This window comes from Tenrec ecaudatus, chromosome 1 (genome assembly GCF_050624435.1).
Source record: "Tenrec ecaudatus isolate mTenEca1 chromosome 1, mTenEca1.hap1, whole genome shotgun sequence".
Lineage (NCBI taxonomy): Eukaryota > Metazoa > Chordata > Mammalia > Afrosoricida > Tenrecidae > Tenrec > Tenrec ecaudatus.
In genome coordinates, this window is record NC_134530.1 from 319,344,556 (window position 1) to 319,370,061 (window position 25,506).

General features: G+C 45.5%; 1 pseudogene; it reads left to right on the forward strand.

Moving 5' to 3' along the window:
* The first annotated feature begins 24,928 nt into the window (after positions 1-24,928).
* LOC142442373 (mitochondrial import inner membrane translocase subunit Tim9 pseudogene) lies at positions 24,929-25,487 on the forward strand (annotated as a pseudogene).
* The last annotated feature ends 19 nt before the right edge of the window (positions 25,488-25,506 follow it).

Below are 25,506 nucleotides of genomic sequence, written 5' to 3' on the forward strand. Positions count from 1 at the left end.
GTGTAGCTTCATAGTAAATCCTGAAATCAGGGAGTGATTAGGAAATATTGGTTATATTAGGTCTTCAGCATTTCCATATACATTTCAGAAACAGTTTGTCAGCTTTTCCTAAAAGGTTTGATGGAATTTTGATTAGGGTTGCATTAAATTTATAGCTAAATTAAGGGAGAATCTAATTATTTTTAAAAAATCATTTTATTGGGGCTCATACAACTCTTATCACAATCCACATATACATCAATTGTGTAGAGCACACTTATACATTCGTTGCCCTCATCATTCTCAAAACACTCCCTTTCCACTTGGGCTTCTGGAATCAGCTCCTCATTTTTCTTCCCTCCCCTCTCTCCCTGCTCCCCCCTCCCTAATGAACCCTTGATAGTTTATAAATTATTATTTTATCATATTTTAACACTGCCCTATGTCTCCCTTCACTCACTTTTCTGTTCTCTATCACCCAGGGAGGAGGTTATATGTAGATCCTTGTCATCGGTTCCCCCTTTCTCCCCCCTTCTCTCCTCCCTCCTGGTATTGCCACTCTCACCACTGGTCCTGAGGGGTTCATCTGTCCTAGATTCCCTGTGTTTCCAGGTCCTATCTTCACTGCTGTGCATCCTCTGATCTAACCAGGTTTGCAAGGTAGAGTTGGGATCATGATAGTGGGGGGCAGGAAGCGTTTAAGAACTAGAGGAAGGTTTTGAGTTTCATGGTTGCTACACTGAACCCTGAGTGACTCATCTCCTCCCCACTACCCCTCTGCAAGGGATGCCCAGCTGTCTACAGATGGGCATTGGGTCCCCATGGCGCACTGCCCTCATTCACGGTGATGTGCATAAGTCAGTGTGGTGAAGAGAATCAAACTCTTCACTGTAGCCCACTCTGTGCTTACCCCCCTTATACAGGAGTCCTGGGAAAGAGTGGAAGCCGTAGCTGATCGCCTCCTGCCCCCGGAGAAGGAGCCCGGGCTCTTCAACAGCCCAAGGTCTATTGCCACACGGCAGAGGTCGGACCTGCTTCCACTCTGAAGCTTTCTTCACCCTCTTGTGACACCAGCCCTTCCGCCCATGGCATTCCACCTTACTGCAGGGTTCCGCCATCCATTGCAGTGGCGACATGGAACTCACAGACAACACTCACAGTTACGGGGTTTTTAACAGGTTGCCACAAGCTAGGATGGGGAAATCATAAGGATGTACTCTGTTTACACAGTGCCTCTCCACAGCCAGTAGTCCAGCCTCTCTCTCTGGTTCTCAGCCTCTCGGCCATGTGGTCCCTGGGCCTCTGGCCTAGTGGGATAGGAAGTCTGCCTGCTGCTCTGCTTATAAGTCTCACAGTCTTGGTGCTACTCTGCTCTGTCTCACGGTCTCCTTGCCTCAGCCTCTGGTCTCAAGGTGGCATGGCCTATCCTGCCTCTACTACTTGCAGCAAGGATTTCAAACGTGCACTAATGAAGGTTCTTCTTCCTCCATAGTCCTGGGAATCCGCTCTGTGTCTGCTTCTGAGAGGGCTCATTCTTAAAGCCAGGGGTGTGACAACCACAACTGACTGCGTTTCAGACACCTTGTTTGCATGGCCCCACCCAATTATTTTGGTGGGAGCTAGACACAGATAGAGGAGCCTCATGAAGAAATTTCATTTCACAACAAGTGTTGCACTTCTAACTGAAGGCCAGCCGTCCAAACCCACCAGCAGCTTGGCAGGAGAAATAAGACTGAGTCTGTTCCCATAAAAATGTAGTCTCAGAAACTCTCTGGAACAATTTTTTTCTGTCTTATACATTAACTATGAGTTGGAATCCACACAATGGCAGTAGGTCTTTTGTTTGCTTTTGATTGAGGTAGGATGTAATTTCTCTCACTATTATCTTGTCGGTTTTAGTGGATAGGTCTTGTATCTAGTTTGTGCAAGTTGCCCTTGTACATTTCATGTTTTTTACTTATTGTAAAATTCCAGTTTTTAATCACTTGTGGCTAATATGTAGAAATGGGATTTTAAAAATATATCTTGATTTTGCATTCTGTGACCCTGATACGCTCTCTAATTCATTACGTGCCAGTTCTGAAGATTGCTTAGGGTGTTCACCACACATGAACTTACGGATGACATCAGCTAGATGTGCTTTATAGACACTCTTCAGCTGACTGAAGTTGACCTGCTGAGAGTGTTTTCAAATCTCCACCTTTTGATCCTGGCTGGGCGTATTCTTCATTCCCCAGCACTCCTCTCACAGAGGACAGCTCAAGTGTACAGCTTTCCCAAACAGAAATCTGTTCTCTCACAGCTTAGGGCGTTGGAATCCCACTCAGGGCACCAGCCAGAGGGGAAGATTGTCACTCTCTGTTGACCTTGGAGGCAGGTCCTCACCTCCTTTCAACATCTGTGGACATGCTATTACATAATATTGAGAATTATGGCATACTCTGGTCGGCACCTTTGCGGGGGGTCATAATTAAATCTTTGGCATTCTATCTTTTGGGCCTCCCAAATTCATGTCCTTGCCACATGTTAAACACTCCGCCCCATCATATCATCCCCAACTCTTAAATCACCTTCAAGTTCAAAATATCCTGGTGCACAGTCTCTCTCCAATCTGGGCCATCCAGACGAGAAGGTATCTGTTTTTCAGTACAATAGTGGGACATACACAGGAAGCCAGTTCCACCACAAGTGAATGCAAAATCCAGCACGAAGGAAGTCCAAGACCCAGCAGGACCAGTTCTCTGAGACCAGTGGCACTGGCCTGCAGACTCGGCTGCTGGCCACACTCGAGAGCAGCGGTTCTCAACCTTCCTCATGCCTCCACCCTTTAGTACAGCTCCTCATGTTGTGGTGTTCACCCCCCCCCCCGCAACCATAACATTATTTTCATTGCTACTTCATAACTGTAATTTTGCTACTGTTATGAATTGGGCGACCCCTGTGAAAGGGTCGTTCGACCCCCAAAGGGGTCGTGACCACCAGCTGAGAGCCGCAGCTCTAGAGTCTGGGAGGAGGTCCCCTCAACCCAGAGTTCAGCTCCACCTTCCAGCCACTGGGATGACAAGTCCATTCCCCTGGATTTGGGATTGGGTGGCCATTCTCCTAGTCCAACTGAGTGGCACACCTACTCCTCAGGCCTGGTAGCTTCCATTCCTTTACCCCATGGGCATGGCAGTCCTTCCCCCTCAGGTGTGGACAGCAGAGTGGACCTGTCTGCCTAGCTCGTGTAATAGCAACCCTACACTCCAGAAGCAAGTTGGTAAAGATCTGCCTCTTTGAGACCCCCCCCCCCCCAGGCTGTGACTTCACCCTTTGAGACTCCATACTTTTTATAGGAAGGCAATCCTGCTTTCTGTGGTCTCTTGTGTTTTCAATTCTGCTTCCTGGTTCCTTGCCTCCCTAAGGGCCTCTTAGGCCAACCTGGTCTCTGCTTTGTTCAGCCAAATGTTACAAAGCTCTTGAGTTTCATTGATTAATCCACCAGTCAGCTTCTTCCCAAAGACACTCACTTTTCTGGCTTGTTGCATGGACAAGCCTAACTGTATTGACAAGATGCTCCTCCTGCCAGACAGTCTGCCTGAAGATACGCTTCTCTTGTTCCCTCTTGGGATTGATTCCCACGTTTTTCTTCCACTGATCTCCTGGTTCTGTTGGCACCAATCCTCGGCTGCTGCTTTTTGCTATAGGCACCATCTTGGTGGTACAGCTCTTTCCACTTCCTTCTGGGCCCTCACTAGAAATACCTTTGTCTTCCATAATTCTATGAAGCCCTGATGGTGTAATGGCTATGCATTGGCCTGCAATCCCAAGAGACAGCAGTTCAAAACTACCAGAAGCTCCTGAAGAGAAAGACTGGACTTTCTATTCCTTTAAAGAACTTTGGTCCCTGACGCCAGTGGCTCCACAGTTACAATCACCCACCTTAAAATTCTTGCAGCCTCGGCTCATTAGCCAATTCCACACTCACTTCCACCATGTCATCTCTGTCGGAGCAGTGTCTCAGTCCCAAACGCTGTCTTAGTCGTCTAGCACTGCAATCACAGACGCAGCACAAGTGCTGGCCCAAACACACAGAAACGTGTTCTCTCGCATTTTGGAAAGGCACAGTCTGAATTCAGAACACCAGCACGAAGGGAAGATTTCCTCTCCCTGTGGGTTCTCAGGGAAGGTCCTTGTATCCTGGCAACATCTGTGGGCCTGGCTTCCTTGAAGAAGCCAAGTTCCACAGCATCAATCTTCCCAGTGCAGAAAGCCCGAGGCGAAAAGACACATGGTGCTCCTCGCTCGTTCTTTGTTCCTCTGGGTTCCTGTGTCCTCTGCTCACTGCTCGATCACCTTTATATCCTCAGAGAGATGGACGCAAGAAGAACTTTGAAGAGGTACCCAAAAGAACCAGGAATGTTTTTCTCAAGTTATGTATTTAAATTTGATTTATAAAACAACCTTATCACCTTCAAGTACGCTCCATTACACTTAATACAATAGTCAAATCTAAAAATTTCATTCTTGGAAACATTTTTCAAACTCATCTGCATGGCTGACAGTACCTCCCTCGTTTTTTTCTCCACCTCTCCTATATTGTCAAGTCACTGTCCTTTCATGTCCCTCTGCATTCGGAGTGAGGTCAGGTGAGTAAGGTGTGTGGGGCAAGAGAGGCATGTTGTTTTTTGCCAAAAACGGGCACACTGCGATGGCTGCATGAGTGAGTGCCTTGTCGTGGTGGCAAAACCAGTCCACTGTTTGTCACAAATCAGGCCTTTTGTTGTCACACACTTTTACACTATCTTTTCAGAACCTCTAAATACAAGAAAGTTAATTAAACAGTCTGACCTGGTGGAACAAGCTTCAATGCACCATCGCATGCACTTAAAAACAACCAAGTGAGCATCCTCTTGATCTTTGATTTCCCTTGAAGAGTTTTATTTGGCAAGATGACAATGGTGTCTTCCACTGGCTGGGTTGATGTTCGCTTTCAAGGTCATGAGATAGCACCATGTGTCATCACCAGTAATGACCTTGGGGGAAAAGTCTGGGTCTTTCTGGAGCTGTTCCTTCAAAGCACAGCACATTTCCACTTGACACCCATTTTTTTGGACAGTCAGAACCCAAGGCATCAATTTCAGAGAGATCCTTCACATTCCCAAGTTGTCTGTTAAAATTTGCTGAACTGAGCTCCAATATCATCCAGGTAACTATCCCCTCTCTTCAATGGTCCATCATCGGTCTACAAACACAAGTGCATGAACTTTGTCGACATTTTTTGTCATTTGGGAAGTTGATGGACTTCCAGAACGAGGTTTGCCATCAATTGACATTTCACCTTTTTGGAAACAAGAAAACCACTCATATACTTGAGCTTTTCCCATAGCATTGTCTTTGTGAGCTATGTTCAACATCACAACAGTTTCTGCAGTATTTTTCCTAAGCAGGAAAGAAAATTTCGAAGCTGCTGCATGCTGTTCTCTTATATCAATGATCACCAAAAATGAGGTTCGAGCGCCACTGGGTGCCCTAACTCAGAGCGCGTTGCTCAATGCTTGCCTGGGGGGCGGAGGGGTGGGGGTGGGCTGCGTACTATGAAACTCCATCTAGCGGAGCTTTTTTCCATTTGGAGGGAGGTGGGTATCCTCTCCTATACAGTCTATGGCTATTTTTTTCTTGCCACAAAAGCAGGGGTGAGTAGTTATGACAGAGACGTTATGTCACAAACTGTCTACAGTATTTACTATTTGTCCCTTTACAGAGAAAGCTTGCAGACACTTGGCATGGTTTCTTCTTTTGTGACGTCTTTGTCTGGTTTAGGAATTAGGATAATGCTGGCCTCATAAAAAAGAATTGGGAAGTGTTTTCTTCTCTAGTTTCTGAGAATGCATGTGCAAAATGGTTATATTGTTCTCAACTGCTTGTTAGAATCAATCAGTATAACCACTGGGGCCAATGTCCATGTATTTACCTTTCTGTGACAGGCTATCTTCTTCATTTTAGCCCTGGATTCAAAGGTTGGTCTCTAGTCTGGAGGAGGTGTCACAATCTAGGTGGACCAGGCCTGCAGTAGTTGCATCATCTCTTGTCAACTTGAGACGATGAAAAGTGAAGGGGTGGAGTTTAGCCTGTCAATCGGGTTGCAGCTTGATGATCTCATTTGGAAGCGCCAAGCCGATAAATAACTCGCTGGAGTTGACAAGTGACATGGAGTTGTGCTGGTAGAGCCAGAGCCTTGGAACTGGAGGAACCACGTGGAGACCCACACCAAGACTGAAATGCCTCCAACACCACTGGATCCACAAGACCTTCCACCCTCTGGCCTGTAATCTTCCTCTATTCAGCTTCATTGCATGTGTTGCTTGAGTCTGAAGAGAAACTATAGATTGGTATCGGACATATGGGCCAATATCAGACTTATGAACTTGATCTGGACTGGGCTGGGATACTTTCTTAATATATAATTGCTCTTTGATATAAAGTTGTCTCTTACCCACATATGAGTGTCTATGAATTTTTGTCTCTAGTCTACCTGGACTAACACAGTGGCGAATACAGGTTCCCACATGTAGTACCTTGTCCAGAAAACAAGAGGAAGCTGAAGTCTGGGAATGGGGCACCGAGTGAAGAGACTGGGACCATGGTTAGACGCAGCACAGAATGACTTGATGTTAGTCTTAGATTTAACCCTAATATGTAAAAGAACGACAACAACAACAAAAATGAAGGTCCCATTTCTAAAATAAGATCCCCTTCTCAGACTGGGAAGGCTAAAATTTCAACAGGTTTGGGGATACAATTTAATTTGTAGCAGCGCCCTCTCTGGTGGGAACAGGAACCACATTCGGAATAGCTGTGCCGAGGAGGCCTTGCTTCTGCTGAATGTCCAGAACTCAGTACAAATGACTAGAGGAGAGAACAAAGGATGGGCGTAGGAGAGTACAGGGGTCAATGGCTTTGTACGGGTGGAAGCATGGCGGCTCAGTCAGGGTGCTGTTCTCAGACGCAAGACTGTGGAGCTCATTTCCTACGGGAGGGAGTCCTGAAACACGTTGGGGCTGAAACGTGAACAGACTCTTTCTCATGCAAGGAAGCTGAGCCAAGAATGATTCAAAGGTTTTAAAATGAGGGCAGATAAGTCAACTAGAGGGCTTTTGTAACAGTTCAGATGAGAAAAGTTAAGAGGTTGAAAACATTAGGTGGGTAGAGAGCCAATGGCGTAGTTGAGGTTCATTGAGGCGACAGAAATATCAGTGCCAGGTGACTAAGGGAACGGGGGACAAAGAACCCAAGAGGGTATTCAAGCTGCCTAGACATGGCGCAAAACTACATATGCATCTGTGTTCCAAACCAATTCATAGTGACCACACACACCCTGCCCCTTGTTTGTCTAAGTTGAACTGTATGGTTTTTAGTGGTTGATATTTTGGAAGTCGCTTGCCAGGCCTTTCTTCTGAGAAAGGGTGAATGCAAGATGTCAACCATGCGGTTAGTGGACAAGCACTTAGCTGTTTGTACCATCCCTGAAATCAGGGTGTTTCAGGATTATTCTAAAACACCAAAGGAGTAGGACATTTCACATCAGGCAAAGTCATAAAAACCCAAAGTGCTCTTTTCTAAATGAGCTGAAACACGTTGCCACTTTCTGACCCTGGCACATTGGCTGAAATTGCCCTTTGCCAATTGTTTGTCCTTAACTAAGATTTTTCGTGGTGTTGAATTCTAACCTCCTCTTTTGGGTGCGGGTGGGGAGGGGGCAGGGGGGAATCTGTGCATTTTCTGCACCCATATCAAAACTCTTAAGTTTGAAGATCACCCTTTGTGAAGATCTGCTAGCCAATGATAATAAATCAGATCAGGCCACTGAGAAGGATCTGTGAGCTATAATGAACGGTGACTTAGCCATCGATATAGTAGCTGCCTGCCACTGAGTCGACCCCCACCCATGGGGGTCCCTGTGTGTCAGAGCAGAGCTCTTCTCCACTGGGGTATAAATGTTGATTTCTCAGAAGTAGCTTTGCCCGGCCTGCTGGTCTTCCAAGACTCCTCTGAGAAGACTCCAAATTCCCACTTTTCAGTTAGCAGCCTAGCACATTAACGGTTTGTCTCACCTGGGCATTCCACTGTTACTGATGTTTAAATATTGAGATTCAGAATGACTTCAAATCTGAGTAGCATTGTTTTGTATCTGTCTCTTTATTCTTCTTCGTGTTTTCAATTCCTTGATGTCGAGTGTGAAATATTAGCAGTATAGGAAGAAACTTTGGGTAAGAGAAAAATACCATTGCTTCCATGAAAGCTTGTTTTTCCTCATCACTCCTGTTTCATTGTGAGTAGGATATTAGCCCTTCTTGTTCTGTGACTATTATTTGGGGAGGTGGCGGGGGGGGGGCAGGGGATACAACGAGAAGCCAAGAATATATTTTAAAAATTGAAGAGCACCAAGACATCGCCATCTGAGTTGGCCATAAAGATCGACAATTACATTTCCATCACAAAGACCCTGGCCCATCATATTTAGCCATATCGCATCATTATTTTGATTTCTATTTCTTGGGCAGGACAACACCCCAATTAGACAGATGAGACTTCCATCTGAATTTTGGAGGGCATCCTTGCTGAGTGAGGACACTCTGGGGCTCTGACAACGTGTCTCGTTCTAGCGGGGCCTTTGGTGGTAACAACCCTGCTGCCCAGGAATTCTGAGCACCTGCACAACTATCCAGGTTGATACACTCACAGGTATGTTATTTATGACTCCGAACCAACTGGATGAAAACTGGTTGTGTGTGTGTGTGTGTGTGTGTGTGTGTGTGTGTGTGTGTGTAACTGAACCACTAGGAGTCTCAATCGGAATTTTTTCTAAGCTGTCTTAGGTTCTTGCCACTAACACCATTTCGCTTCGTGCTAGGTAAATCGTACCTGGGCAGGGGGCAGAGTTTCATTCTTCTCTCCCTGAAGCTCAGCACTGAGTCCGGCTCTCCATCTCCACTGCCTGGTCATGACAGCATTCTCCTTTAAATAACCGCAGCAACGCCATGGCGGGAGAGTTGTTGTCCCAATGCTGCCTTGTGCTACTGTGGGTCCTGGCTTGTGTGCGGACAAGAGAACTGTTTTCATTGGGAACCCATCCATCCCTAACTGACTTAGAGCTCACCCTGTCACAGTGGCACATCCTTCTGTACACAAGCTCACAGGACGACTGCACACAGCACAATAGTCAGATCTCTCCTGCTTTCAAGCATTGAAACCCACAGCGAAGGAAGGGGGTTGCGCCATTCCTATCAGAAAAAAGGAAGGGGAAAATTTAAATGTGACTCCGAGGATAAATTTCCCTTATATCAGGGTGAGAGCTGCATTTCATTGCTTTAAAAACCCTCGCCCGTGCAAACAACGCTAAATGCTTCGAGACCTAGCTATATGAAATGATGGCCTGGCCACAGCGCCGGCCATCCATCTGAGACCCGCCGTGCCACAGTCGATTTCTGAGAACGGCTGGGCCACTTAGTGTGACAAACACCCAGCCGGCAGTTGAAGGCATCTTTGAGAATGGCCGTCCCCACATGAAATGAATTTAACAGCAGCAATTTGTCATTTTGCCCTTCCTTTGCTGGGGCGGGGGGAGCAGGGGGGTGCCAGTGATTTCTTTTGACTTAAACTGGGCATTCACAAAGCTGTTTTTATTAATGAATCATATTAAGCCACTAGTGAAAAGCTCCCGACTCTGTTTAAATAACAGGCTATGATTCCCTTCCCCTCAAGCTCCCCCCGCCACCCCCATTTGGCTCCACTGCTATTAATTGAGGAGTTTCTTTGTGTCTTTCCTAATGAAGCTCACAGAACACATCTGTCAGGTGTTCGTATTCTTTGCCTGTCTATAGTATGTAATAGACCAGCTGGAGGCTATAATGCTACACAATACCCCTGGCCGTTACAGCAGCTATTTATTCCTGGGCTTTTCCTCCGAAAGGGATTTGGAAAAAAAAAAAAGTCTGAAATTTGGGCCTAATTGCTATTTACTCAGCGATAGACACCTGTTCTAGCTGAGACATTGGCGCTTGTGAATCCCACACCTGAGACCTTAGGGAGAGTAGAGGGGAAGTTTCAAGCAGCTGCCAGTCCATTTAGACAGAGTAGAGTTCTAACTTGCGGGGTTTGTGTGTTTGTATGTATACATATATATTTTAAAATACTGTATGCTTAGTATGCACACTCATAGCCAGAGGGTATGTATTAAATGCTGTGTGCTATTATTTCATGGTCAGTTTCATATCCGAAGGCTATACATATCCTGGCATCCTGCTACGACCGGAGCGGCTTTCAAGAGAGCGCATGGAGGCTGGATGCAATGTGAATAACAGCCCCGAGCCTTCGGAACGTCCATTCCAAGCCTGGGTGGGGTGGGGCTGGGCTGGGTTTGTAGGACGAACCAGGGGAAAAACAGCCATTAAACGTAACTTTTCTGGAGCGGATTCCAGTTTATTTTAGCCATGGCGTCTGTAGCACTGCCACGTCTCCTCTCCCTCACCGCCCCGGACAGACGTTGTGCCTCGTGCTCGGATCAGAGAGACATTACACGCTGCCTCTCTGTTGGCTGCTTGATTTCTTGACGTTGGCCGTGCGAGTCATTTTTCCCTGCATACCTCGCTGGTCCGTAGGTGTGCCAGAACGACGGACCACAGTCACCATGTCGGCATGATTTCTTGTGAGAACACAAAACATAAACCCCAGCAGTTTATTCAAAGCGGAGCCCCTGTGACATAAGCTAACATGCATAAACGGATGCAGTCTCCCATTACCCGATGTTAAATTTAGGAGTTGTTAGAAATTCCAACTTCTCAAGGTGGTATTTGGTCCATGATGCTCCCGCTAAGGACAAGGAGGTTTCCCAAAAAGTTCATGGAGAAATCCCATCGTTTTTTATTCCATTTTTCCATTGAGACACAGCTCCTGGCAGAGGGGATGTGTGTGTGTGTGTGTGTGTGTGTGTGTGTGTTGTTGTTGTTGTTGTCTACTTCCACACACACTGCAATCCCATTGCTCCTTTCGGCTTAAGGTGTCTGGATGTGAAGAGAGGACACTGGGGATAGAGAGACTCAGAACAAGCTCTCCGGCCACAGAAGAGAAAGAAAACGTTAATTGCCCTTCTAGTTCACCTGGCGTCCAATCAGAGGGTAGTCCTGTTGCAGAGGGTGGCTGGGGTGGGAGGTTACTGGGAAGAAGAGGTGAGCACCCCTACCACCCCCACCTTCTCGTCTTTCAGATCTTTCTTCCCATTGGTAGGACTTATGCGCATTCTGCTGGAGGAGCCCCCACTGGTATTGCTGGAGCAGCCTCACATGTACTCGGCGTTATGAGAAATTGGCCTTTTTTGAGCAGATCAACTCATGCTGCCAAATGACACCCAATTTGTTACCAAACTACAGAATTATTTATTATTTCTCCCCAAAAGACACTCAGAATCTGTGAATGGCGCCTGTGAGAATTAGAAAACGGGACTGGAGAGGATGGAAAGGAAATGAAATAAAATCAGAAATAAAAGTCATAAAGGGACTAAAAGTGAACTGAGTAATGTCAATCTGTCTCTCTCTCTCTCTCTCTTACACACACACACACACACACACACACACACACACACACACACACACACACACACACTGGCTAAGGCATCCATCCTCCTTGGTCTCATCTGAAGCCAGAGATGACCGGAGACTTGGAACCTTAGGAGAGAGCTGCGGTGACAGGAGAGGTGGACAGCACGCACATACAAATGAGTGTTTTGCCTCCGGGCTCACACAGTTGGATGGAGAGCTGATGCCGAGGCAGCAATTCATTTCCCAAGAGAAAGGAGAAAAGTGTGAGGGGAGCCCTGGTCACCCCCGAACAGGTGATAATGAAATTAGAGTTAATGGAGGCTGGAAGAAACCAAGGCCAGATGGGGTGGTGAAACTGTTTTCTGGGAGGCACATGATAAGCAAACATGCTATCTCCCTCCAAGAGAAAACAGGTGTTAAAAACTCACTGTTGACAAGCCCTAGGAAACTTGAAGAGCAGGGACCCTGCCTCTGGGAGCCCCAGTGGACGCTGGAAGGTTCTGCAGGGGTTTGGGGAAATCCTTGGATTTCCAGATTACAGGAATCTAAAAGTCCATGGATGCCGGCAGATTATGGGGCTGAAGGCAAGACAGATGAGTTCCCTGAGCCTTCATCTCCTCACTGATACACAAATGTAATCAGACCTAACTTTAAATGAGGTACTTGCAGCATACCTAATAGAGGTGCATATAGTTCGTGGCAAGGGGTAACCTTCTTGTTTTTCATCAAAAGCATTTGTTGCTGCTCTGAGCTGACAGTGAGGAAGGCCCTGCCTCATAGGGACCCCTTGCCCAAAGGAGCAAGATGTTGCTGATTCGGTGCCATCCCCACAAGCAGTTGCAGATCAACTCTTGTGGTCCATCGGGTTTTCAATAGCTGAGTATTCAGATCATCAGGTTGCCCCCCACCCCTGCTGTCTATCTCAGTCTGGACGTTTTGCTGAAACCTGGTGAGGATAGGTCAGAGCCTCAGCCCAGCCTCCACTGGCACTGACGGGTGATGTCTGTGCAGGAGGAGCATTGGCTGGGAATCGAACCCAGGCCTCCGGCACGGGAGAGGAGGATTTTACCACTGTCCACCGATGCTTCCTCTTAGGAATGTATCCCTTATCACAGCCCCAGGACCAACAATGCCAGGTGTCTGCTCTCTAGAAGGCTGGCAATGAACATGCCAAATCAGAACAGATAAACGCACCTTCGCTATATCTTGCCGTCACTAGTAGGTGTTTCTATCCAAAGTGTATTATAGAAGATAAGGATTTTGTCAGAAGAAGCCAAGAATCTTAGCGATGCAGAGAGAAATGCTCACAGGATTGCTGAACAAATAAAAGTGTCCGAGCCTTGGCATGGATGTTTGATGCCCTTATAATGAGGGGGCTGTTGAGCCTGAGAGAGGTGTAGCCTGAGAAAGGGTTGCCTCTCAAAAGCACTCGGGTCAGAATTCCACTTTATTAACTTCTAGAAGAGGCATTTTGTGGACGCTTTGCTAAGCAAATCTCTGGGCTATCATTTTGCCCCGTTCTGGTGTAGATTATCTTGAACCTCCATAAACAGGAGATGGAATGATATGCTGCTGAAGTATCTATCATCTGCGGCTGCTTGAAATCTTTCAGAGACTTTGTTTTTGTATTTCCTGTACCTTCCAAGATGCTCTGGCAGCAGAGTGGGCTGCTAAGTGCAAGCTCAGCAGTTCAAAACAACCAGACTCTCTGTGGGAGAAACATGAGCTGTCTACTCCCATAAAGCTTCAGTCTCAGCAACCCACGGGGCCCGTTCTACCCCGTTCTATAGGTCAGAATTGAGTCGATAGCAGTGAATTTATGTGGACTCTGGACACTCCGTTTCTCCACACTCTGCCTACCAGAAATACTGTAAGGATATTTTTTGGATGAGCATCTAGGTATCACAGAGAAATTGGTCTTTTGACAAGCAGGGAGACAAACGTGTTTGATTTTTCAGTAGAATTCCCAGAGCCAGCTGTGAGGGCCATATTGCCACACAATATTCACAGTGGTGTTCCAATTGAGAAACACTCAGTTTGGAGATTACAGGAGCCTGGTGGCCCCGGGATTATGCCTTGGGCTGGGATCCAAAACGGTCAATTTAAAACCACCGGACACTCACTGGGAGAAAGATGGGGCTTTCTACTCCCATATATGGTTGTAGTCTTGGAAGTTTACAGGGCAGTTCTACCCTGCCCTATAGGGTTGCTATGAGTTGGCGTTGACTCAATAGCAGTGCGTTTGGTTAGGTTTTGGTATTGGTGCTACCCAATCCACCTTGGGCTCTGTGTCTGGTGCACTAAGCAGAGTGGATTGTGTTGTTTGCAAGGAAGAATCTTTCCCTGTGCACATGCTATCTCTATGTTTTCTCATGTAATTAAGGCAAGAATCACAGAGAACTTTTAGTGAGCTCGTGTTGTGCAGGCAGGAGCACTGAAGGCACAAAGGTTAAATTTAGCTGCTGCCTGCAAGGTTGGCAGTTCAAACCCACCAACAGTTGCACAGGAGCTAAGTCCCTTTGAGGGCAGTTTTTCTCTGTCTTAGAGGGTTGGTCTGAGTCAGAACTTATTCACCAACACACAACGATAATAATATTGTTGGGGCCCCATTTATCACCCAAATATCCACTCTGCTTTCTGTTGGTAACCCACCTGAAATTACTCGGCAGGAAGAAGATATTCTCCAATGTCATCTGTTTGGAGGGGTGGGAAGAGTTTACACTGATTCTCGGGACACATCCTGGTACTCAAACTAACATTAACCAAAATCAAAGTGAATCTTCTGCCACCTACCTGCTTCTGACTCATTGCAACCCTCTGTACGGTTTCTGAGACGATCCATCATCATGGGAGCAGACTGCCTCATCTTTCTCCCTCAGACTGGCTGGTGACGGGTTTACCAGCTAAGCAGTTAGCAGAACAATGCTTAACCCACAGCACGTCTGGCTTCCGCAAGCCTAGACTAGTCTCTGTAGCACCATTTGCTGGCCATTATCTGTGCAGCGGGTATTTTCTTGGTACAGTGAGATGTAGGGAGGAGCAGATGAATAGACTATGGCAAGTTAAGGGCCCACCTTTGCTATTGAAAAGGACAAAGGACTGGATAGGAGAGTTGGAAATTGATGTTTCTGCAGATTCAGATTAGTCTGCTCTGAAGCAAGAATAAACTTCCGAAATCGCTGTAAGGCTAAAACTAGTCCTAGCTGTGGACTGAAATTATGAAGCTTGTTGCTTCCTAGATCAAGACAATTCTTTTATTTCCAACTCAATTGCCCACTGTATTATGAACCTTATTTTCTGCCGGGAACTTATGGGGTGCACCCAGGCCAAGCTGTCTCCCTCTCATTCCCTCTCCGGGTCCAGCCACACTATCTGAGCCCCTTTCTTGTGCTATGTACAATGAGACAAGATTCACCAAGACCATTTCTATTCCAATTCCTGTCTGCCTTTCTAGTTTGTCAGTTCAAGGAGTGAACCATGTCTCTGTTTTTCTGGAATGTGGACACCAAAAGTACTCACTGTCATTGAGTCAATTCCGACTCATAGTGACCTTCTGGGACAAGGCAGAAGTGTTCCTGTGGGTTTCGGAGGCTGTAACTCTTTATAGGAGTAGAACGCCTCATCTTTCTCCCAAGGAGCAGCTGGTGGTTTTGAACTGCTCACCTTGTGATTAGCAGCCTGACTCATGACCAAGACTCCAGGAATGCAGACAGGCATGTCTAAAGAGGTTCAAAGAGGTGGAAATAATCTAAGCCTCCATCGACAGATAAATAGATACAATAAATGTACTATATCCATTAAAAGACTTACTGGTATAATGGCTTAGATGTTGGGCTGCTTATCTCAAGGTCTGTAGTTCAAAACCACCAGCTGCTCCATGGGAGAAAGATGAGGCTTTCTGCTGTAGTGAAGGTTGATAGTCTTGGAAACCCACCGGGGGGAGGGGATGGTTCTGATGCAGGCTGCAACAGAGATGCACCTTGAAAACATAACATAAGTGAAATAAGGTGGATGCAAAGGAGTAACTACTGTATATGTATGTATAATCATATGAACCATCTAAAACAGGCACAGGCAAAGAGACAAAACACAGGGTGCTGGGGCTTAATGGGTTTGTAGTTTCTGTTTGGAGTGATTAACAATCTAATAAACTAATAGAGATGATTATCCAGACTGGTTGATGCAACACATGCCACTGAATGGCATACTGGTAACATGGATAAAACGGCGAACATTTTTGTTGCCTGCATTTCTCCACAATAAATTTAAAAACCAAAACCCAAGCCCACTGCTGCCAAGGTTCTGACTTAAGGTGATCCTATCTGTTAGAGGAGAACAGAACACCAAGGGATCTCGTCGATTGTCATCTGTATGGAAGCCGATCACCAGGCCTTTCTTCTATGGTACTACTGGGTTTGCAATGTTCGAATTTAGGCTAGTAAGCAGGCTTCCATCATGTGTGCCACCCATCGATCACTTACCACATCAAAGTCAGAAAAGGGAAGTTCAAGCAATTGGCACCATGAGGTGAATTGTATGTAAAAATGCAGGCACTGGGTGATCGAGTCTGTGTATGTTCACAGCTGTTTTTTGCTGCAATTAAAGTTTTATTAAGAAGCGTAGCATACGAAGGGCATTTCTATTGTTTTTTTCCACTGGTTCAATTTGTTTGTGCTTCCTATGTCTTATATTATCACAAAATAGAAATGAACAATTCTGAATATTGCTCTCATCCCCTTGGGCTCTGCTCCACACTGCTCTCCTTTGGGATAGGGTTTCCTTTGAATGCCTTTAATCTTCTGTCCCAACTTAATATTTTGTCTACTTAGTATTCTCTCTAAAGAGCTTGACCTACATGAAAATAGATCAGAACTTATATTTTATATTAGTTTTTCAGACTATGGAATAAACTACAGATTTTTGATGTCCAATTAAATGGACAGAATACAGATATATTTTTGTTTAACAGTTTTATTGGCAAATAATTTACATATTATATAATTCAATAATTCAGTCATATCAAGGAAAATTGTACACTCGCCCCACATTAATGATTTTAGAACATTCTCCCTCCCATTGTTCAATTGCCTCCAAGAGGAGTTATGCAGTTACAGTCTATTCTAGAGCCCCCATCCCATCTTCACCAACCACTCCAGAGAAGCCCCTCTTCACCCCCTACCTCTGTATTCCCTATATGCCTTGTATCAGTTATTCTCATTATGCATCCATTGCTCCTGTGCTTCATAGCTGGGAGACCCAACAGAAAACAAAAACGATGGTAAGGATAAAAACATAATACTATACAGACAAAGATACAAACAATGCATTAGAAGGGACAGACCTCAACAACATTCAAAAGAAAGAAATTTCTGTCATGGAATCAGGAAAAGATACTTGCACCCAGAACATGTTCTGGTCCCATTTCTAGGGTGATTGGCTGGCCAAGTATCAAGGTCAATCCTGCATAATCAAGATGACAATAGTCGCTGCCTATTAGCAAGGCTGTTTGGACTCTTGCCTGTGGCCTGTGGCTGCCAATTTTGAGTGAGGGGTGACTTGGATGTGGACTGAAGGAGAACATTTAGAGTAGCAACAAGACATGGAAAAAGAGAGAGTTAAAAAGCAAACAAAATTCTAATACCAAATCCATATTACTAACAAATGTATGCTATTAAGCTTATGACAGGTTATATCATAGGTTCCTTTTTCAGGAAAAAAAATTACTCATCTCCCTCTATGGCAATAAAACAATTGTGTAGTACAGCCCATAATCCAGAATAAAGTAGCTGCTTGTGCAGTGTCCCCTGGATCATGCCAGCATGATCATGGATCATGCCCAGGGGGCAGTCTCACACACTCACTTTGGGAAACACTGTTATATGTATGAAAAGGCATGAAAGAGTTAGTGGAAATTTTTCGTTGCATTTTTTTCATGAGCTTCTTGAAGCCCACTTGTATATATCAATGTACAAAAACACATCAGATAGACTTTCTGAAAAGTAGCGAAACTATTGTCAAGATCTTTAATTGTGCAACAAATATTTATTGGATACCTACCATGTGCTTTAGAGCCACTGTGGTTCTGGGTGTTAAGCTGGGACTGCTAGCTCCAGTTTCAGTGGTTCGAGCCCTCTAGCCCTTCTCTAGAAGTAAGACGAGGCTATCTGCTCCCGCAATGATTTCCAGCATAAGAAGCCCAAGAATGGGTTGCTAGAAGTTGGAATCAACTCAATAACAGTAAGTTTGATTTGCATTTATTAAATGATTAGGCACCTGGTGATGCTTCTATTGTGCAGCCCATGAGCAGTCTGCTGCTTGGTCATACCTTTCAAGGAATACCTGCAGAGTGCACCTAATGAATGTGCTACAGTGAATGCCTTTGAAAAACCAAAGAAGCTTGCATGTGAGTTTAGAATGATACTGCAGATATCACAAGTGTGGGATGATACTACTTAACTATGCGATCAAACTGTTGATGAACACAATAAAGTGAACTTGGGTTTTTTTTTTCCCTTTAAGTTTGTAAAGTCAGCAAGATAAGGTTTGGAGTTGTTTGCCTTTTTATTAACCACATTATCTTTCAACTCAGCAAACCCACAAAAACTCAGAGTGACTCTATAAGACAGAGCAGAACTGTTTCTTTGGGTTTCTGAGACTTTTAAAACTTGATGGGAACAGAAAGACTCATCTTTCTCCCACGGAGTGACTCATGAGTTTGAATTATGGACCTTGTGCTGAGTAGCTCAGTACACAGCCCACTGAGCAGCTCAGTGCACAGCCCACTGAGTAGCGCAGTGCACAGCGGACTGCATCACCAGTGCTCCTTTCAGTCAATTCGTGTATATGCGGAGGCCTGTTCATAAATTTTTAGGTCATACATTCTGTGTCCTGGATATATGAGGGGGTCTTCAAAAAAATCATGGAAAAACTCCATGATCTTTTTGTTCTATTTTCCTGTGTCCTTTTGAAGCCTTCACCATTTTAATTTATGTATAAGCAAACTACATATGGATTAGTCTGAATTTTTAGAACTTACCACTCTTCTAGCAAGGCTCATATTTTAGATGCTCTGAGTTCCCCATCACTGTGAATGCTGCATTGAGTTTTCCAATGGCTACTGTAGCAGATGATCAAAAATGTATGTTGTGGATTAAACCAATGGTGTTAGGCTGGATTGTCTGGAGAAACAAATCTAGAGACACTCGTGTATGTATAAGACAGAACTTTATATCAAGAAGTTATAATGCATCAATAAAGCATCACAGCCCAGTCCATCTCAAGTCCTTAAGTCCCTCTTCAGAATCACACAGCCACGTGCAATGATACAGAATGCAGGAAGGTCATAGACTGGTGGGGTGCAGAGCTGTGCGGCTCCAATGGTGGTGGCTGCATCGCAGTGGCTCATTAACAAGAAGGTGAAAGCAGAGAGAGAAGTAGGGTTGCCTGCAGAGAGCCATTGATCTGTCTCAACTCCAAAGGAGATCATCGAGCTGTGACCTGATTGACAGGCTGAACTCCACCCACATTATCCATGTGTGCCAGGTTGGCACACAAAAACCAACTATCACACCAACAGAATTATTTTATCTTGCAGTTCTGGAGGTCGGAAATCCACAGTGGGTCAGGTTTGAGGGGGGAACCTGTTTACTTGCCTTTTCCAGCTTGGAGAGGGTGCCTGAATTCCTGTGTCGGTGGCCCCTCCCACCATGTTCACAGAACAACATTCCAACCCCTGCTTCTGTCCTCACATGTCCTTGTCAGCCTTTGACACCTTGGCCTTCCTTTGTGGGTCCTTGTGATTACATTGGTTCCACCTGGATAGTCCATAGCAAGCTTTCCTTGTCAAGACCTTTAATTGAACCATACCTACAAAGTCTCATTTTCCAGGTAAGGTAATATATTCATAGGTTGGGTATTCATATGTGGCCATATCATTGGGGGACTCTTTTCTAGTCCACTACAAGTCCTGAATACACTAGAAGCTTATTAACCATGCATTTAGAACTTGGAAATAAAGCCATAGGAAGGAGACATGTCCTCTCAATGTCATTGAGATTTTTAAATATGTCAGCAAGGTCATTGAAAGTGATTTAATTATTTTACAGCATGTATTGGTGTTTGACTTTGCTATTCTATTAATTATGCATTCCAATTCTGTGCATTACCTGTTAACATGTAGACTTTTTCTGGGAGAGATATAAATAACTGTAGCCCACCAAGGTTATGGTTGTTGGACAATAGGACTCTACAGGTAGTGCTCTGGGCTAGACATTGGCCTACTACCTGCAAGGTTCCTTGTAAAGTATTATACGGGAATGACCAGTCAAAATCGTCACCTGGTTTGCTTGTTTGCTTCCTGTTTGTGTTTTGTGTGATTCTGTACAGGAAACTCAGTGTGTCCAGAGACAGGATTGGATTAATGATTGCCTAGGGGCAAAGCAGGAGAGGATGGGCTGCCAGGGGTGGAGATCAGGGGAGGGGAAGGTAGGTGACAGAAATTGCTTGTAGTGATGATTGCACAAATCTTCTAAATATGATTGAATGATTACACTGTATGATATGTGAGGAATATCCCAAAACTTTTTATTTTTAATGTGTGACTGTATTCTATGTTCCCAGTTTAAAATTTGGCTAAAAAGAAATCTATATATGTAAATAATTGCATCATCCACCTGATTTCAGAATTCCTTCCTTGTACAAATTGTATCTGCCTTATTCTCATTTTAATCAGTTTTCTCATTTCAAGGTCTTCTGATTTATATAGTGAGCATATTTTTAGATCAATTTATTCTATGTTTGTAGGAAGTCACCACTTTAATCTTTTGGGTTCTATGCGAACAGTGAACCTGTCCCCATAAGCTATGGTCAGTGGTCAACTCTATTGGCTTAGCAGACAATCCACAAAGAGCTCGAGTGACATAATGGGTCACAATATCAGTAGTCCAAATTCTCCAGAGTAAGATGAGACCTTCTACTCCCATAAAGATGTAGTAGGTTTCTGGAGTGGGTAATACCTCGGTTCTTGGCTTTGCAAGATGAAAGCATTCACACAGAAACCTGCTTTGTCATCCAAGTGGGTCTTTATGAAGGACAGGACACGTTTCAGGTTTTACAGTCTTAAAAGGGTAGATGCTATTTCAGGGAAGTGTGCCAAGCCATGGGGAGTTCATAACTGGACACAAACAACCACGTGGAGGAGAGCACCCACACATGGGGACCTAGGGGAGGTGGGGGGGGATCAGGGAGGCCAGAGGCTGTGGACCCCTAGGAGGCCTGGAGCAAGCACATATGTACCCGTGTGGGGGAGGGAGACCTCACCCTCCAACCTACCACTGACAAGGATCTGGGTAAGAGCCAGTGATGGGGGAAGAGTACACCCCTTTATCCTAGCCCACCCCGTGGCTGGGGGAAGTCGTGGTTAAAGGTATTGGTTGACCCCATTGGCTGGGTTAGGCTGGCCTGGGTGAGTTCACAAGCCTGGGCCTAGTTTGGACCACCTAGGTCTAGCTCCCACCTGGCTTGGGGGCTTAAGTGTGAGCATGCTCAGTTTGGGGTTTTCATAGGTGTCTTATGGTTGCCTGATTTCCTTCCAGCCTCCTTTATGGGGGCCCTTTGCCGGCATGGGTAGGAGAGCCCCCATCCCTCAGTCTAGATGTGCAGTGCTGGATAAGCCAAGAGGGAAGTTCTACTCTGTGCCATGGGCTCGCTGTGAGTCAGAACAAACTCAGTGACAGTTTGTTTTGTGTGTCATTTGTTTAGCTATCAATATCACTTGGAAAGCTAAGTGTCTAAAATTGTCTGCCCCTCAAATAAATAAAATCAAAAGATGTCCCTTACATTTGGGGTCTTAAATCACTGATATTTGCTTAATATTCCACCCTTTTAACCTTATTACTAATAATCAACAGTTTCTAAAAAAACATCCAATACATTCTATTCAACAAATGTGACTCTAGATCTAAAATCATCTTTACCTGGGCTACATCAGCGCTATACTCTCAGAAAAACAGAATAGGACTGTTTCTTTGGTTTCACTGGTGAAGCCTTAGTTGTTTTGTCTTAGGACTATTATGATTATTTACATAATAATAGCTTATGTAATGGAGCCTGATGATGGGGTGAGACCAGGGTGATTCAAAGGTGGGCAGCGGAGAGAAACCCACCTGGAAGGCTGAGATTCTAGGAAGTGGGTCCAAGGGGGTTGACGAGGAGAAGCCAAGAGAAACTGGCCTGCTGGTGAACTGGCAGTGAGGTCAGCATGCAAGCTGGGAAGCGCCCCATTGGGCTCAAACCACAAACAATTGAAACAGAAGAGTGAAAAATGACTCTTGGCTTAAAACCGACAGAGGAGACGTCGCTACTGATGCTGCTCTTTCAAAAAGGAATTTGGTAAGGAGGAGTGGAAATGGTCAGGCCTTCTCAGAATGTGTGTGTAACTATGGCCTGTGTTCCTAATGTGCAATAAAGGGAAAATGTGAATCACGGCCGACGGACATCAGAGCGGATTCATTGTCCGGAGCCTGGGGGCACATGCAGACCCCATCCCTGATGGAGAGGCAGGTGAACATGTTCCTAAAACAGCACCAGGTAGCAACGCGGACTAAGCGGCTTCATGCTATCGCAGTCGGGTGCTATTTGCCAGAGAATACTCTTAATGAAAAAGGGAAAAAATGAACCACGGAGGCTCAGTGCGTGCTCCGAGCAAGGCTGTAAGGAAGGATTGCACCCTCTCTGATAGTTCCCTCTCCGTTTAATTTGGTAAGACACATAAAGGAGGAGATTAATGCAGCCATAATGACGAAGGGTGGCTAATGGAAGGAACATTAAAGGAAATGGATGTAATTCAGTGCTAGGTCTATTGTCCCTGTTTGCGAATTGAACTTTGACCTTTTCTCACCTCAATCTTCCCTCCACTTCCTCTAGGCCCTTTTACATCTGATTTATATCGCAAAACATCTATTTTCCTTGCATAGTCATCCAGTGTCTCTGTTCAAGATTTTGCAAGAAAGGTGACAAAGAAGCGTGTGTGTTTTCTAAGAATGTCACTATCTATGACTGTCTGCTGAAGGCAGTCACTCAGAAGCCCTGATCTTGAAAGGCCGGGGACAACAATGGAACCTTAACAAGTCAATCATCTGGCCTAACTCCACAGGAGTGACTTTTATTGCCTCCCTGTTATGCTAAGGCAAGGGTTTAAAAAAAGAAAACATTAATTCTGGACATTTGGGGACTACCCACTTCCGTAGAGTCAATTCTGACTCATAGCAACCAGGTAGGGGAGAATAGAACTGCCCCTTTGGGTATCTCAGGGCTGCAAATCTTTCTGGGGGCAGAAAGCTTCATCTTTCTCCCATGGCGTGGCTGGTGGGTTTGAACTGCTGACCTTGCGGGTTAGCAGCCCAACTCATAACCCTGGACACCACCAGGGCTCCTTTCAGGGGACTAGCATGGTGGGTACGTTTGCCAAAGAAATCAAAGTCTAGTAGAGATAGTGGAGAAACTCCTTTGAGATGATCATTTAGAAAATCCTTTGTGAGAGCTAAGAAACAATGCACCGTCCATTGATAACTCAGTGGTAGAATTATTATCCCCTGTTCAAGTGCTGGACTGCTAACCTCAGGGTGGGTGGTTCAAATACACCAGCTGCTCGAAAGCCGGAAGGTGAGGCTGTTTGCTCCCGTGAAGATTTGCAAAGCTTTGGCAACTGTATAGAGGGTCTATGGCACACGGCAACAAACAAGTTGCTAGAGAGACATCAGCCATCTCTCGAACAAAGATGGACTAGGAAGAAAGGCCTGAAGATTGACTAGTGAAAATCAGCTGGTGAAAACGCCATGGACCACAATGGCAGGATCCCGAATAGATCATGGGGCACAGGAGCCATAGGATCCAGGGTAACATTGCCTCTCCATCGTGCATGAGGTCACTGAGAGCCAGGGGCCAGCTCCAGCTAGCTCGCAATAAGAAGGAGAGTTTTAATTAGACCATAGCCTTAATCACCTTCAATTTGGCAGACTCAGAAGAGACTAACAGTCCCAGGGTGTGATCCAGGTCCCCCTGAGTACTCAGGGTTCCCCTCTGAAGCGAGCCCAGCAAAGCTCATTTAGCAAAGCTCTGCATTGGGTAAGACGCAGGGGTTGCTTTTCCTCGCTGTGCATAACCTCTTTGCCCCCCAGATAGATACAAATGGCAACCTTGGATTTAGTGAATGTGGCAGAGGTGAGATTAGTGACTGGCAGCCACGGAAGGGCTGCTCAGTTGACAAAAGTAAGTTTCTCACAAATGAATCCTAATGGTTTGAAGTGGAAAAGGAGTGGCGGGGGTGGGGGCAGAGGGGAGGGGATAAACTTTGCCAAAATTAGCCCTGATGTCTCAATAAATGGAATGGAAGGCTTCCATGTGCACATTTTACCTGGCAACACCTGGCTTCACCAGCAGAAAGTTTGAGGATAGAGGCAAAGAAAGCATGGCTTCACAGGCCAGAAGCAGGCTTTCTGTAAAGCCCCAGTATACAAAACAAACAAGACAACCAAGCTCACTGGCATCAGGGGATGTCAACTCGCAGCCACCCCATAAGACACCTCTACGTGCCGCTGTGAGTTTCTGCGACTGTAACTCGTCACGGGAGTAGGACGCTGTGTGTACTTGGAAGCTGAAGGGGTCACTGTTTGTTGTGCTTCCATATGGAGAAGAGAGGCCTCCACCTCCCCAGAACACGTCACTCACCCAGGTACACTTCCGTGAAATTTCCCAAACTGGAAGCTTTTGCCAACTGGCTGAAGAAAGCAATCAGTCAATGTGTTGAAGGCTAAGGCACTGTCGGTCAGGAATGGGTTGGGCTCCCCTACTAACGGTCAGCAGTTTCCAATCTTCCAGCTACTCTACAGACCAAAGAAGGGGGCTGTCTGCTCCCCGAAGATTTACAGCCTCAGAAATCCTATTCATCCTCGCTGTCAGTTGGAACAGACTGAATGGTAGTGGGTTAAAACAAAACAAAACACCTAGGGAAGTAGTATGAGAGTGGTGGTGATTTGGTAGTAAAATTCTCCCCTCCCCTCCAGGAGAACCAGGTTTGACTGCATTATGGATTGCTGACTTGGTAGACAAACATCGTCTAGGCAGAAAGGCCAGGCAATCTACCTTAAAAAATTAGCCGGTGTGTCACATGTGTACCCCTAGACCCCCCCTTCCTATTGGATGTGCACCCCTAGCTCATCCCTTCCTGTGGAGCAAATGCCTATTGGGCATCCCCTTCCTGTTAGTATGTGGTTCCCTGTAATCAGGGGGCTTTCATGCCCCTAAGTATAGAAGTCGTGATTAGGAATATGTTTCCTCTCTCTGTGCAGACCTGGCTGCTGAGATCATGGCAGTCCATGAGGTAAGAACTCAGACTCGCTGGAGTCTCACAAGAAAAGTTTGAGCAGCTGTTATCCCAAGATAGAAATGAAACTAGTGCATCAGAAAAGGCTGGTGTGCTTCTTCCATGTGGGCTTTGTTGCTTCTGAGCTAGATGGCCGCTTGTTTATCTTAAAGCCTTTAAGACCCCAGACACTATATCCTTTGATAGTCAGGCACCATCGGCTTTCTTCACCACATTTGCTTGTGCACCTGCTTTGTCTTCAGTGATCATGTCAGGAAGGTGACTCTGACATATCGAAAGAATACGGCTGCGCAAATACCAGAATCCGATCAGATAAAACAGTTTAAGGAATGTCTTGGAACCTACAACAAACTTACAGAAACCTGCTTTTTAGACTGTATTAAAAATTCCCCAACAAGAAAAGCGAAACCTGAAGTGACTACATGTTGAGAGCCCTGCTTACAGAAATATTTTAAAATGACACAAAAATATCCATGAGATTTCAGGAATATAACATTTAGCAGAATGAAGCTCTAGCAGCCAAAGCAGGACTCCTTGGCCAACCGCCCTAGAGAAGGCTGGACTTGGGGG